General features: G+C 35.0%; 1 pseudogene; it reads right to left on the reverse strand.

The window, feature by feature from the left end:
• Positions 1–14,535, reverse strand: part of LOC145158094 (potassium channel SKOR-like) — a 54,094-nt pseudogene continuing 39,559 nt past the window's right edge.

The following is a 14,535-nucleotide window of genomic DNA, read 5'->3' on the forward strand; positions in this document are numbered from 1 at the left end:
CTATCCAAATTCAGATTTTCCCTTTCCAGTTCCTTTGTCATTCTCTTGATCACGAAGTCCTTCTTCGATTTTCAAATGACTCCCAAGTTGAATCAAACTTATATCTTCCTTTCTATGTTTCAGATGATGTTTGAAATCTTTCCATGAGGGTGAAAGTTTATCAATCACACTTGAAACAGCAAAGGATTCGTCCATGGACATGTTGTGTTGTTTGAATTGACCATAAATTCGTAGGATTTCATTATATTGTTCCATTACAGATCGAGAATCAACCATTTTATAATAGTTGAAATCAGAAACAATGAACTTTTTACTTGAAGCATCTTCTGCAATATATTTTGCTTCAAGTGTGTTCCATAATTCACTTGCAGTTTCAATATTTTGATGAGTGTCAAAGAGGGAATCACACATACCATTCAGAATGTGACCAAGACAGATGTAGTTGTCATTCTCCCATTTGCTCCTCCTTCTGATCTGTTCCAAACTTGCATCTTCAACCTCTTTTGGTTTTGGAGTAGAAAAAACATAGACAACCTTCAAAGTGGTCAACTAGAAGTGCATCTTCTTTTGCCAACGTCTGAAATCCTGGCCCTGAAATTTCTCCATTTTGCCAAAGGAAGTATTCATATCTTTCAGTGAATTGCCAGCCATCTTTTTCTCCAGAAACGAAAATATCAAACAAGATTGTTGGGGAAAATCGAAATAGGGTTATTGGAAATCTGGATCACAAACAGGAATCGTGTAAACACTTTCCTTGTTTGATATTTCGACCCTATATGCCTTGGGTATCACGAAATCCAAACTTGGGATAATTCCTGATGCAGCAATTCCGATTTTAGACACAAAATCAGAATCAATTGAAGAAGATGAAGTGAAAGAACGTTTTGTGTTTTCGTATGTGTTTCAATAGCCGTTTATCACAGACTTATCCAATCAACAGATAAGTCACACAGTAGATTAGGGTTCGGTACTAATAATATTTAGTAAATACAAGTGTGCACTCCCGCACCTCCTAACTTGTATTATAACTAAAACATTATTCTTGAAACACTTGTTAAGTCCATTACACTAAAATATATTTGGTGATAAAATCACCAACATTACCTACATCTTCTGTTATGATACAAGAATTGAGAGAAAGGTCAAACTTCAAACGATCAGCTGATATTTTCATGAGTTCATCAATTAATGGTCTCCGGGGCCCACAATACAACTCCATACTTGTTTTCATCCTTTAATTCCCTTGACTGAAATGCATATACTGTACATTTCTTTCGTGACATTTTATTTGTTCATTCGTGAGAGCATGAAGGAAATTCTGACAAATGATGATCAAAAGATTTGGCTTCTTCTAAAATTTTTGTCAATACCTTGTTTCCAGATAATCTTGCTACATCAAAGTATTACCCCATCTACACATGTGACATGTACATAATTACATTAATCATAAATGTTATAAATATGTTAAATTTTAACAAATTCACAACATTTTCCCCTGCTACAACTAGCAACTTTGCTATTAATACGCAAGATCCTTGTGATGTGGCTACATGAAGTGGAGTTAAGAAGTCATAGTCTTTTGAATTCAGGTCAATATATATACCATTTGACAGAATCCTTCTGATAAAATCTACGTCTCCTCTTGATACATATAAACACAAAGAAACTACCAGCATCTTTATCTTTAGTGAGGTACACGTTTCACTAATAATGAAATAATGTTATCATGCACACTCTTGATCGCTTCAAATAAAGGTGTGTTCCCAAAATTATCTGCCATTTAGCTAAAATAAGGACTAGAATGTAAATTCAAAAAAGTAAAGGACTAAAATGTAAATTCAAAAAGGGAAGTTTATTTACTGAAAACGTTGACTTCTAAGACTTGTTGAATAAGGAAAAGAGTAATGTGTTCTTGTCCTGCAAGATGCTGTACATGCCAAAAAAACTTGTTACCAAGCTTCTTTCTTGTGTATTTTCTAATATATATAGTATATGTTTATTAAATGAACAAACATACCAGTGATGACCTTTCCTTACAATTTTTTCTTTTTAGTTCAGCTCCAGCTCGAATTAAACTTTTTAAGTGACAAAAACTCCACTTCAAAGTTCTGCATCTTGTATTTCAATATGAACTCTGATATCTGTTACCATATTATCCTTCATGTCACTACTAGAGAATCTGATTATACCTATGGCACAATCCGTAGGTATTCCGTAGGTATAGGGCAATACCTACAGAATTGCGACGGAAAATGGGCCGTAGCATAAATGCTCGTGGGTAAATATTTCTGACGGAATAGCTACAGAATATCGACGGAATGAATCTTCGTATAGTGATAAGTGGTGGTGGTGGGTGGTGTTGGTTGGGTGGTGAGTGGTGTTAGTGGGTTTTTTAATTGTTTGTAACTATTTTTTGATTTATATGAATATTATTTTATAATTTTAATTAAAAAAATTGTGTGGTCCAAATTTGTTCTCAAATGTTCTCGCGATAAGAAATGTTCTCGATTGAACGCTCCCTATATATATATATATATATATATATATATATATATATATATATATATATATATATATATATATATATATATATATATATATATATATATATATATATATATATATATATATATATCCTACGTAATGCAACAAATATGTTTATATATCACACGTAAATGTTCTAAAGCGTATTCTTTGATATGTCCGTGAGACCCGAGATTTTAGCCTCCAACATCACCATTCTACCACCACCAGTCTCATTGCCTACTCAGATGCCGATAAGGGGATGTCCTTCCCCACCCCGCTCCACAATGGGTACTACGTATTTCTCGGGAAAACTTAACATATTGGTCTTCTAAACGACAACCCATAGTTTCCTTGGTCAAACATCGAACCCGAGTATAGAGTTGTCGTAAATACAGTTGCTGAAACATGTTGGTTATGTAATATCCTTCGTGAACTCCATTCCCCTCTTGGGAAAGTTGTCATAGTTTATTGTGATAACGTCAATAACATGATGACAGGATCAATTCAACACTAAAAGATGAAAGGATCAATTAAATGAAAGATCATTTGACATGGTTCTTGGTGCTTATTTGATCGATAACATGACAACTTTAATGATGAAATGATCAATTAAACACTAAATTAAAAGATGCATGGATAGAATGACGAGCAAGGGCGGAGCAACCCTAGGACCAGGGTAGGCCCAGGTCCACCCTCAATATATTTTTTTTTAAGAAGTTATTTCAGAAATTATGTTGCCTTACCTCTTTCCCAAACCACTGCAAATTCCATTTCATCACGTTTTTTTTAAGGAATTCATTTCTAAAGTTACATGTTGGCCCCCTCATATTTAGAAGTTAAATTTTTTTAGTAAGTAAAAACTAAATTACTAAAAAAATTTAACTTCTAAATATGAGGGGGCCAACATGTAACTTTAGAAATGAATTCCTTAAAAAAAACGTGATGAAATGGAATTTGCAGTGGTTTGGGAAAGAGGTAAGGCAACATAATTTCTGAAATAACTTCTTAAAAAAAAAATTGAGGGGGGGGCCTGGGCCTACCCTGGTCCTAGGGTTGCTCCGCCCTTGCCCGTCATTCTATCCATGCATCTTTTAATTTAGTGTTTAATTGATCATTGCATCATTAAAGTTGTCATGTTATCGATCAAATAAGCACCAAGAACCATGTCAAATGATCTTTCATTTAATTGATCCTTTCATCTTTTAGTGTTGAATTGATCCTGTCATCATGTTATTGACGTTATCACAATAAACTATGACAACTTTCCCAAGAGGGGAATGGAGTTCACGAAGGATATTACATAACCAACATGTTTCAGCAACTGTATTTACGACAACTCTATACTCGGGTTCGATGTTTGACCAAGGAAACTGTGGGTTGTCGTTTAGAAGACCAAGATGTTAAGTTTTCCCGAGAAATACGTAGTACCCATTGTGGAGCGGGGTGGGGAAGGACATCCCCTTATCGGCATCTGAGTAGGCAATGAGACTGGTGGTGGTAGAATGGTGATGTTGGAGGCTAAAATCTCGGGTCTCACGGACATATCAAAGAATACGCTTTAGAACATTTACGTGTGATATATAAACATATTTGTTGCATTACGTAGGATATATATATATATATATATATATATATATATATATATATATATATATATATATATATATGGAGCGTTCAATCGAGAACATTTCTTATCGCGAGAACATTTGAGAACAAATTTGGACCACACAATTTTTTTAATTAAAATTATAAAATAATATTCATATAAATCAAAAAATAGTTACAAACAATTAAAAAACCCACTAACACCACTCACCACCCAACCAACACCACCCGCCACCACCACCTATCACTAACTATCACCACCAACCACCACCCACCACCCACCACCCATCACTACCCACTACCACCACCACCACCAACCGCCACCATCACCACCCACCACCATCATCGCCCAACCACCACCACCAGCCACCACCACCCACCTCCACCACCCATCACCACCGCCTGCCACCACCACCCACAACCACTACCTACCACCCATCACCACCAACCGCCACCACCACCCACCCATCACTACCCACCACCACCACCACCACCCGCCACCACCACCCATCACTAACCACCCACCACCCACCACCCATCATTACCCACCACTACCATCACCACCAACAACAACCACCACCACCACCCACCACCATCACCACCCAACCACCACCACCCGCCGCCATGACGAACGGTCGTTGTCGCGTCAAAAATAAAACCTTATTTCCACTAATCTAGCGAGTGGTAAGTAAGGGTCGGATCCAAAGGAGCTTATGGTTAATAGTTTAGTTACTATTTTGATTTAACGATAAAGAAATGATGATTAATTTGAGATTTATAAATATGATGACAAACAAAAAAAATATTATTTTAATTCAATTAAAAAAAATGATCGCTTCCGGTTTCAGAATTAATAATTATATGAATTAGAAATGAGTGTTATTAATTTTTCATAGCCGATTCAATTAAAGTCTAAGTCAAAAATAGAAAATAAGTGTAACCGCACCCTCCGTCCTACACACCGCTATTGGATGATTTTGCACGGTGAGGAGATCACTTAAAATTGTTTTAAACTTGGGACAATTAATTGATAAATGAATAAAATAAGTGTAACGATTTTATAATGTTAAAAACATAAAAAAAAATCCACAAATAATATTCAACAAATTCAAATGTTCACACCCAAAAATAATACAATAAGTAAGAATTAAAACCTACTCCCGGTTGCGATCACGAGAGGATTTAGCCGCACATTGTAGACTTATACAAACTCATATTTGTATTCTTGAATTCTTGATATCTTGATCTTGAATCTTGAAAAGTCTTGAATCTTTGATGGCTTGAATTCTTTGGAAAAAGAAAAGAATTTGGGACTAAAATTCTTCCAAAAAAATATAGAAATTTCCTAAAGAAAGTGGTGGTATGAAAATAGGTTGGTATAAGAGGTATATGAAGTATGTAAGAGTGTATGAGTGTGTAAGAGGGTGTGTAAGAATGTAAGAGGTGTGTAAGAATGTAAGAGGTGTGTTTGAAATGGTGATTTTGAGGTGGTATTTATAGTGAATTTTTGGAAAATTAAATACCAAAAAGAATGAAATAAAGCTAGGAATATTAAGCTTTTAGATTGGATCTAAGATCCAATCTAAATCTTATGAAAAAGAATTCAAAAGAATTAAAAGATGGAATTATTTGGATCTAGGAATATTAAGCTTTTAGATTGGCTCGGCTGGCTCCGGCTGAGCTCGGCTTCGGCTTGGCTTGGCTTGGCTGGGGCCTTTTCTTTTCTTTTTCATTTTTTTTAAATTAATTTAAATTAAATAAATTCAATTTAATTACTATAAATTAATTAGAAAATAATTAATTATTTCCCACTAATTTATTTTAATTAAACCTCATTAATTAATTTAAATTCTTTTTATTTTTATTTTTAAAAACATGATTTTTATATATTATTTTTATTTTGATTTTATTAAAAATACATTTAATTAAATTAAGTTATTTAGAAAATAATAAAATTATTATTTCCTAAATAAATCATTTTAATTAAATTATAATTATTTTAAAAATACAATTTTTCATTTTTTTATTTTGTTTTCTCGTCTTTCCAAACCCGAACATCTTCAATTCTTTTGTTTTCAATCTTGATTTCTCTTCGTGTAATTCCTTGAACTTCTTTTTGCATCTTTTTGTACCATTTTCATCATATTTACCACCTACAAACATAATTCAAATACATGTCAAAGTAGCACCATTCTTAGATAAAATCGGTTATTTTACATAAATTATAGTATATTAAGCGTGATGTAAAATATACCGATCAAACCTCCCCAACTTATCTCTTTCTCGTCCCGAGAAAGATCCAAATGTAATTGATTAGCATGCTAGAAAACTTCTTTGATGTTTTTGAAAACTAAAGATATGAATTATAAACTAGTTTTCACATGGAACCATAACAGAATTAAATAACACCAATCAATACCACCTGATCAAGATATAGCAACAAGTGTTAGGATGAGGTCATATTTCTTTCTTTGAAGTGGGGACGTGTTTACACTCAAGGTCGATTTAAAGATATCGCTTTACCATAGGCTTGATCTACCTCTACTTAGTGACTACTTAAATATCAATCAAAAGGACTTTCAGGTTGTAATGTTCGGCTAAGGTAGGGTAGGGATGTTTTTGGATTGGTGACTTGGGTCTTTTAGACTTTAAGAGCACAACAAAGATAATTATTACAACTCGATAAATACAATACAACTATATACAAACATTAATAACATCTACAACTTATCTAACATGACTCAAAACGTTTAGATAAGACAAAAATCTTTTTGGATTATGTTCAACTTAAAAATCATGACATTATTTGAATATGTCATTTCAAATTAAAATTGTATTATTAACAAAAACACAAAAGTTATTCAAACTAAAATGCTTGGTTCTGGTTTTCTTTTCTTTCTTTCTTTTTTTTTTTTCAATCTTTTTTTTTCAATCTTTTTTTGCACAGCAAAACCCCAAAGTATATATATATGGACTCAACTTGAAACAAAAATTGCAAACGTTTACAAACATATAAAATATTTCTAACTAACCTTCACTAACGCTATACTTTTATTTTTAACATTTTTTTTTTAACACAACAGATATATATCAAAATATGGAAGCTCAAACTTTATATTTGTTTCTAAACTTTGATTTTCTAAAAATAACAAATAACACATAAAAAATCTCATATCATACAACTTTAAACTTAGGCTTAGATTTTCTAAAAATGTCGAAAATTTGTGTAAAATGTTTCGAACAACGTTAATTTCTTGATATCTAACCTTAAGTTTATAAAACTATAAATACTTACATAAACAAAAAGAGAACATTCAAATAAAGGGGTAGCTGTCTTCTTTTTCAATATATATATATATATATATATATATATATATATATATATATATATATATATATATATATATATATATATATATAAACCAATTTTTTAGAACCAAGCAAGAGAAATTTTCTGAAATTTCACAATTTATTTGACTCGCTAAAATATGAACAATATATATAACAAATACATACACGGAAATGATAAAACTTTGCTTATAAAGTCGAAAGACATGGTAGGAAAGTGTTTGGGATATGGCTTAAATCTGCTTAAGAAACGAACAGGCTAAGGCTCAAAGTGGTTAACAACAGGGATTTTAAATACAAATGGGTAGGCTTAAGGCTTAATTGGCTAAAAATAAAAATAAATGAATTGCCTTTATCATTTTGATATTCAGTATTCTTAAAATAGAGTTAAAACAAGTTCTAGAAAGCTGATCTACTGCATGAAATGTATCAGTCTGTTACGGTCCACTTTCTCACTGTTATGCATCCTATTGTTTGTTTCTATATCCATACAAGTAATACTAATTGGTGCTTCAAAATGTTTTTTTTTTATGTTTCCTGCTATAATTTGGTAAAAGCACACTAACATACTAACACAATTACATTCTTTCCTTTTTGGGATAATTTCTTATTTATATTAAAAAAAATCACACAAAACAAACAAAAAATCGAGATCACCTGATAGTTCTTGGTAGAGGAGGCTTTTATATCTTCAAAAATAGGAGAAAAATGTTGAATTTTTTTTTTTGGGCTCGATCAAAACCAAAAATTGCAGCATATTTGGTTTGTCGCCTTTTTCTCATTTAAGTATACCTCCCCAACTTTAAACTTTGCATCGTCCTCGATGTAAAACACAAAAGAAAACCATAAAACAATAAAATGAAATAAACCACAAACACACCAAATAAAATAAATCCATCATTTTCGCTGAGGATCGCGATTGCACTTGGCATGTGCAACAAGCCTTTTAAACCCCTAGGTTACCCTAGTGGACGAGTGAAGTCTCGTGAGGGTTTGCAGTGAACATACCCACAAAGTTCTCGGGTTGCCTCCCGAAGTAGCGCTAAGTTTAACGTCTTCAGCCAGACGTGTTACCTCGAAGCAAAAACTAGATGACGTAAGTGGGTTGTTCTTGTAAAAAGTCAACCCGTTCTACTTGTACCTCATGTCGTGTGGCGGATGAAATATAGGGCTTGAGACGATGCCCGTTTACTTTGAATGACTCACCGCCTTTTTCATCTTTGATCTCAATCGCTCCGTGAGGTGTGACATCAACTACTTCATATGGTCCTGACCATTTGCTTTTCAATTTCCCGGGAAAAAACTTTAATCGTGAATTAAATAGCCACACTTTTTGTCCTTTTTCAAAAGTTTTGATCTTTAATTTTGCATCGTGGAATGCTTTCATCTTGGACTTATATGTGACAGCATTATTGTATGCCTCATCCCGGAGTTCTTCCAGTTCACTCAATTGTAGTTTTCGTTCCTTTCCTGCTTGATCATACTCCAAATTTACTTCTTTGATGGCCCACAATGCTCGATGTGCTAACTCAACCGGTAAGTGACATCCTTTTCCATAAACAAGTCTATAAGGGGTTGTGCCAATCGGTGTTTTGAAAGCAGTCCGATAGGCCCAAATCGCATCGTCTAGTCGAAGTGACCAGTCTTTGCGGTCAGGTCTAACGGTTTTTTGTAAAATTTCTTTGATCTGTCGATTAGACACTTCCACTTGACCACTTGTTTGAGGGTGGTAAGGTGTGGCAATTCTATGATTCACACCATATTGTTTGAGTAGTTTTCCAAATTTAAAGTTTTTAAAATATGACCCCCCATCACTGATGATCACACGAGGGATACCATGTCTCACAAAAATATTTTTCTTGACAAACTTACAAACAACATGGTGATCATTTGTTTTGGTGGCCTCGGCTTCAATCCACTTTGAGACATAATCGACAGCCACCAAAATATAAATATTGCCGAAAGAAGTTGGAAAAGGACCCATAAAGTCAATTCCCCACACATCAAATATTTCAACAACCAAGATGGGGTTCAATGGCATTTGGTCTCTTTTTGAGATCCCCCCAACTTGTTGGCATTTCAAACAGGATTTAACAAACACATGCGCATCACGAAAAATTGTTGGCCAGAAGAAACCCGTGTCTAGAACTCTGTGACCTGTCTTTTGAGCACTGAAATGTCCTCCACATGCGTATGAGTGACAATGAGCCAATAAAGCTTGAATTTCATGGTCAGGGACACATCTCCGAATTATTTGATCTGGTCCAATCTTGAATAAGTCTGGATTGTCCCAAATAAACCGTTTTGCTTGTGCCATGAAATGTTTCATCTTTTGCTTTGTCCAATACTCTGGTATTTTTCATGTAGCCAAATAATTCACAATATTAGCAAACCAAGGTAATCCATTGATGTTCAATAATTGTTCATCGGGAAAGGTATCCCGAATTTCTTCCTTGAAAGTGCTTGATACATCAATGGGGAGTCTGGACAAGTGATCAGCTACTACATTATCACTTCCTTTCTTATCCTGAATTTCTAAGTCAAATTCTTGTAGTAGCAATATCCATCTAATAAGCGTCGGTTTTGCATCTTTCTTTTGCATGAGATGACGCAAAGCACTATGGTCCGTAAAAACAACGACTTTTGACCCCCAAACATATGAGCGAAATTTGTCTAAAGCAAAGACAACTGCTAACAACTCTTTTTCCGTTGTTGTGTAATTCAATTGTATATCGGAAAAAGTTTTGCTAGCATAAGAGATTACAACGGGCTTTTTATTCACCCGTTGCCCCAATACAGCACCAACCGCATAATCACTTGCGTCACACATGATTTCAAAAGGTTGTGACCAATCAGGTGATCGCAATATTGGTGCTTGGGAAATTTGTCCCTTTAGATTTTGAAAGGATTTCATACACGATTCATCAAAAGAAAATGGTGCGTCTTTAGAGAGCAAATTGCATAAAGGTTTTGAAATCGCACTAAATTTTTTTGATGAATCGTCTATAAAAACCTGCATGTCCAAGAAAAGATCTCACGCCTTTGACATTTGTGGGAGGTGGTAGTAAGGAAATGAGTTGTACTTTGGCATGGTCAACTTCAAATCCTCTTTCAGAAACAACATGCCCAAGTACAACTCCTTCTTTAACCATGAAATGACTTTTCTCCCAACTTAAAACCAAGTTTGTCTCCGTGCAACGTTTCAAAACTTTTACCAATTGTTGGAGACATGTGTCAAATGTTGATCCAAAAATAGAGAAATCATCCATAAAAAATTCCAAGGACTCCCGACCATGTCTGAAAAAATACTAGTCATTAATCTTTGAAAAGTGGCAGGGGCATTACATAATCCGAATGGCATTCGTCGGAATGCGAAAGTACCATAGGGACATGTAAAAGTAGTCTTGGCTTGGTCTTCAGGATGTATAGGTATTTGATTGTATCCAGAATACCCATCCAGAAAACAATAAAACTTTTGACCTGATAATTTCTCTATTATTTGGTCAATGAATGGTAAAGGAAAATGGTCTTTTAAAGTGGCAGTATTTAATTTGCGATAATCAATACAAACCCGCCACCCGGTTACCGGCCGAATGGTTATCTTTTCACCACTTGAAGTTTCTACGATCGTGACGCCAGCTTTCTTTGGAACGGTTTGCGTTGGGCTAACCCATACACTGTCAGAGATTGGGTAGATGATTCCGGCATCTAACCACTTTAACACTTCTTTCTTCACGACTTCCCTCATATTAGGGTTCAATCTTCTTTGCGTCTCTCTTGATGGTTTTGTCGACGGTTCGGTAATGATTCTATGCATGCAAACTGCTGGGCTTATTCCCTTAAGATCGGCAATTGTCCATCCAACTGCGGCTTTGTATGTGTTAAGCACCTTCAGTAATGCTTGTTCTTGTTCCTCTGTCAAATCTGATGCAATGATCACCGGAAGCGTTTGATTTTCTCCCAAAAAGGCATATTTCAAATGCTTCGGTAACAACTTCAATTCCAATGCTGGTGGTTCTTCCAATGATGGCTTTATCTTTGAATCAATTGAATCTGGGAGATCATCAAAATTATTTGACCAAGTTGACGTGCGACCATGGATAGCATTCAGAAACTCTTTTTGATCTTCAATTGATTGAGATCTGTCACTGTCACAAAAAACATCCTCCAAATCATTGGTTATGTCCAGGAGCATATTTGTGGTATGCTCGTGAACACAATCCCCGATGGTATCTATCATAAAGCAATCATTATGATCTGGAGAGTTAGCGTTGGGTCCAAAGGCTTGTAGTCTCAACTTGCGGTTGCCAAAAGTCACGTCAATTGCACCATCTCGACAACTAATTTGAGCATTTATAGTTGCTAAAAAGGGACGACCGAGAATGACATTTTGTTGTTTGTCCTTGAAGTGTTTTTCAGAGTCCATAACTATGAAGTCAACTGGGTAATAAAAATCTTCCACCTTGACTATGACATCAGGCAACATCCCCCGTGGTAATTTAAGTGACAAATCGGCCATGGACACAGTAATGTTAGTTGGTTGCAATGGGCCAAGGTCATATTTATCATATAAACTACCAGGAAGGACATTGATACTTGCTCCAAGATCAAGAAGTGCCTTTTTGATTTTTATGTTTCCAATTTCAATTGTAATTAAGGGTGCTCCAGGATCTTTTAATTTGGGTGGAAGTATTCCTGTCAAAGCGGCACTAACATGTGTTGTACCGTTTGATTTTGTTGGAATTCGGTGACGTCTCTTTTGAGTACATAAATCTTTGAGGAATTTAGCATAAGCCAGAATTTGCTTAATGGCATCGATAAGTGGGATGTTAATTTTGACTTGTCGAAAAGTTTCCCAAATATCATCATTTTTTTTAAAAACTTGTTTTTCTGGGTTTTTCAAAGCTGTTGGGTAAGGGGTGGTATTTGTCTCCACATGTCCTTCCCCAACTTTAGACAGTTCCGACTCATGCAATTTTCCTTTCAATTTATGTTCTGGTTCAATTGGTGTTTTAAGAGTCTTTTCACTTTCATTATCAGAAGATACATAATCCTCCACTAAAACCTCATCAGGATTTTTTAACGAGTTTGGTGTAGGCTTATGCACTTGATTATCATATGATTTACCACTACGCAGAATAGTTACCTCATTTAGATGTGCGTTGTTGTTGGTGTTGGTGGTGGTGGTGTTGCTAGTTGAAGCTCTTGAGTATTGAGGATTTACTTGCGTGGTGCCCGGAAGGTTGCCAGGTGGTCGCCGATTTATTTGCTCTGCTATTTGTCCCAATCGCTTCTCAAGTATTGAAATTGATTTGGAGTTAATTTCATTTTGCTTGAGACTTTCCTTCATCATGTTCATCAATTGTTCCATTTGCTTATCATGGTATGGTTCACTTGTCTTTCCATGATTTGCTTGAGAAGAAACTGGCCCATGATGTTGATTTTGACTGGATTGGCCCGAATTGTTGTTGCTGACCTTGTTGCCTTGCCAGTTTGGGTTGAAGTTGTTGTTGTTGTTCCGCCAATTTGAACTTGAATTGTTGTTGTTCCTCCATCGGTCATTGTTGCTTTGGTTGTTGAATTGATTGTGTTGTTGTTGTGGTCTATAGAAATTTCGCCTTTCTTCATTCAAGTCAGCCTGATCACCGGAAGAATAAAAGACTTCTTCAACTTTATCATTGTCTTGAGCGAACATGTTCCCTTTTCTGCAGTCTTTAGTCTTGTGTGGTCCTTCACATAAAGTGCATACAGTTTGAACATTAGATTGAGGGTTTTGTTTAAGTTGACTGATTTCAGTTATCAGTTTCTGCATTTGGGAAAGGACTTCAGTCAGCACTTCATCGGTTTGATGTACACTCTCAAATCAAAGTTGTTTGTTTTTGTTGCCACGATATTGGACCGAATGAGCGGGATTGCCATTCATTGCCATTTCATCTATGAGTTCATAAGTCTCTTCTGGTGTTTTGTTCCTTATGGAACCTCCGGCAGCTGCATGGAGTGATTGTTGTGTATGAATGTCCAAACTATTGAAGAATGTTTGGACCTGCCTCCACATAGGTAGCTCATGATGTGGGCATCTTTGGAGTAGCTCTCAGTATCTTTCCCATGCTTCGTATAGCGATTCTCCATCTTCAGCTTGAAATGAAAGGATTTCATTGATCATCATGTTTGTCTTTGATGGTGGAAAGTACTTGGTTAGGAATTTGTCAGCCAAGTCTTCCCAAGTGGTGATGGATTCAGTGGGTAATGTTGAGAACCACCTCTTGGCACGACCTCGTAGAGAGAAAGGAAAGAGGCGTAGTCGGATTGCATCTTCAGTTACTCCATCCATCTTGAACATGTCACAAATGTCCAAGAAACTAGTGATGTGTGTATTGGGGTCACTATCGGGTGAGCCATCGAATTGCGCACTATTTTGCACCATTTGGATCATATGCATCTTGATCTCAAAAGTTGTAGCTCCTACTTCAGGTCGTTTAATGCATGATTTGGTCCCGTCAAGTGAGGGTCGTGCAAAATCTCCCATGGTTTTTCGGTCTGTCATCTTGTCGTCGGTTTTGTTGGCTTCTTCAAAAATTAAGGCGCGGTGAGTAACACGATTTCTTCTTGCCGCTCTTTCGATTTCTGAATTAAAAAGCAATGGAGAGGATCGTCTCGAATAACGAGTATGCATGCACAACAAAAACATACAAACGCGTAAAAGGAATTTAACAATTATAAATAAAGACTATAAGAATCAAATAATTTTTTTTTTAATTTTTAAGAAAGACCAAAGAGAAAAAATTCTTAAACTAAAAAAAAAAAAAATAAACCCCTTTTTAAAATGAACAATTTTTTTTTCTATAAATTTTTTTTATAATTTTTTATATATGTGTTTTTTATTTATTTTCGAAAATTAAAAACAAATAAAAAAACTGTGAATTAATTTTTTTATATGTATTTTTTTATATTTTTTTATATATTTTCGAAGTTATAAAAAAAATCAAATAAACAATTTTTTTATTATATTTTTTTATATATATTTTCGAAATTATACTTAAAAATCAAAAAAAAATG

The sequence above is a fragment of the Lactuca virosa genome, chromosome 2, assembly GCF_052849685.1.
Source record: "Lactuca virosa cultivar CGN04683 chromosome 2, Lactuca_virosa_CGN04683_v6, whole genome shotgun sequence".
In the NCBI taxonomy this organism is placed as follows: Eukaryota; Viridiplantae; Streptophyta; class Magnoliopsida; order Asterales; family Asteraceae; genus Lactuca; species Lactuca virosa.